General features: G+C 40.0%; 1 protein-coding gene across 3 annotated transcripts in view; it reads right to left on the bottom strand.

The window, feature by feature from the left end:
* Positions 1-2,500, bottom strand: part of slc23a2 (solute carrier family 23 member 2) — a 36,695-nt gene that overhangs the window by 33,802 nt on the left and 393 nt on the right. The window lies entirely within an intron of this gene.

Below are 2,500 nucleotides of genomic sequence, written 5' to 3' on the forward strand. Positions count from 1 at the left end.
CAGATCACGATCTCAACACGCCAGTAATCGAAAAGAGAGAGTCATAAAGCACTTCACGCCACTGCTTGTCTTTTCACCAGACGACCCGAGCTCGCCGTCTGTGCTGCGTGAGCCGAAGCGAGTCTTGGGGCACATCACTTTATACCACAGTGCTGTTATATTCTGGATTCTGATTGGTCAGGAGGTGTTGATTCCTTTTCCATCACAGCAAATCATTATTTAGACAATAAACTATTAATACAGAATGTGAATCCTTCATCCTGGTTCTGGATTTCTTTTCTCTGACACAGATCGGATATTGCTGCGTAAGCGTAACCGTCTTGGACCACATTCAATGAGGTTCTAAATCTAAAGTCTCACGTCTGATTTTCCTGTTAATTCTGTCGTGATTGTCAGTGTTACGCGATGACAGGCTGGGCCAGGACATCATTCGGCGCTCAAACGACACACGTCATAGAGTCATGGAGGAGAGTCAGTGGAGTCTGGATGAAATAAATCGTTTTATCAACCACTTAAAAACCCCTGCAGGGTAGAATCTGGGTTTCCTCAAGGATACGATTCGGTCCTGGCTTCAACAGCAATGTAAAATTAAAGCACAATACAGAGAGGCTGAAGAGGCAATAATCACACCGGAATCGCTTGTCTTTTCTGTAACCACGGTAACACTACAAGGAAAAAAAGTTGCTGTTTTCAGACAAGCGTGAGAAATAAGCAAACACAGGAATCAGATATGGATCAGGTCGTACTTATGAAAACAGGCAGGAGATGAAAATCAAAATATTAGAACTGTGTGTGTGAATGACGCCCCAGATACACAGAAACCAGCGAAACCTGCGTGGCTTGTGCTACATCGTGACCTCAGTGCTGTACACTTCTACCTGCGTTAAGAGCGAACGATAGACAGAGCGTGATAATAGGAAGGTCACGATAAATTAAGTACTGTAACTGCGAGTAACATCCGATAACACTGAACAGTCTATCGTGATATTATCACAATACTGATATCGTATCATCATATCGTCCATCCCTGGTATCGGAATCGATGTGCAGTGAACACGTGGACACGAATCATCCTAAAGCGCGCCTCAGTGTCACCGTGTCCGACGTTTCTCTCAGCATCGGAGCGCCGATATCAACATCGCGTCACAAATTAAAGCGGGATTGACACATAACTTGGGAATTTTGCCAGCATTCAGATGTTTGTTACGGAGCCCTGTACATGATATGCTGGAAAAAAAAAACAATAAATCATTGCCACGAATAAAGAATCCGTTCCCTCGTTTTAGGTAAATCGTGGTCAAATTTTATTACTTTGTTCCCTCAAACACTTTTACCTAAAACAAGGAAACAAATTCTTAATTCGTTGTCATGACATATTGATTTTTTTTTACCCGCATGTCATGTGTGTGGCTCCGTAGTCCGGCACACGGGCAGCTCAGAGCTTAACTCAAAAAAATAAATAAATAAATAATAAATAAATCAATCGATGACTGCGACATGGACGTTAAGACAAGGATTATATCAAGGAGACAGTAAGCCCTGGCTTCAATGTCAAAATGTCAAAATAAAGAGTTTAACGCAAAATACATAGCAAATGTTGCTGTTTTTAGTCAAGTGTGTTAAAAGAGGTGTCAGATCCTGCTCGTGTAAACAGACAGGACAAGAAATATGTCAAAAGATCAAAATACAAAAAGCCCAAGATGCACAGAAAGCTGCCGGCCTTGTGCTAGAGCACGGCCTTAGTGCTCTACAGCTGTGTCTGTGCTCAGAATGAATGAGGAACAGAGTGTGATAACAGTAAGCTCACGATATATTCATATCATAACCACGAGGAATATCGCAATAATGAGGGAGAGCTGATGTATCGTGTCGCCGTGTTGACAAACGTTACACAAGTTGTCTGTTTGCTATTCAAATTGAGGTACAGGAACAATGACACAAAGATAAATATTACACAAGCTTTACACTTATACAACCATTATACATAACTGTTATTGCTGCATAATAACAACGACAATAATGATAATCATAATAATAATAACAATAATAATAATAATAAAGCAGAAGAGGATAAAGAAGGTTGCTTTTTTGGTGCTGTTGATGTTGTTGTTGCTGTTATTGTGGTAGTATAAGATGATTATTTGCAATCAATACTATGGATAATAATAATAATAATAAAACAACTAGGGTCCTTATGACTAAGCTGCATGATATTGTTCATAATAAAGTGTCACTCTGTAATCTGTGAGTGTTTAATACGACCTTAGTGTTCTACAGCTGCGTCTGTGTGCAGACTGAATGAGAAACAGAGGGTGATAATATAATAGTAAGGTCATGATATATTAGTATCGTAACCGCGAGGAATATCGCGATAATGAGCGAGAGCTGATGTATCGTGTCGCCTAGGCAACAGTATCCTCTTGATTCAGTTACATAAATATAAATATAAATAAATATGTATGTGAGGGTGATGAGCTACAGGCCTTACCGACTGATAAAC

This window comes from Pangasianodon hypophthalmus, chromosome 8, assembly GCF_027358585.1.
Source record: "Pangasianodon hypophthalmus isolate fPanHyp1 chromosome 8, fPanHyp1.pri, whole genome shotgun sequence".
NCBI lineage: Eukaryota > Metazoa > Chordata > Actinopteri > Siluriformes > Pangasiidae > Pangasianodon > Pangasianodon hypophthalmus.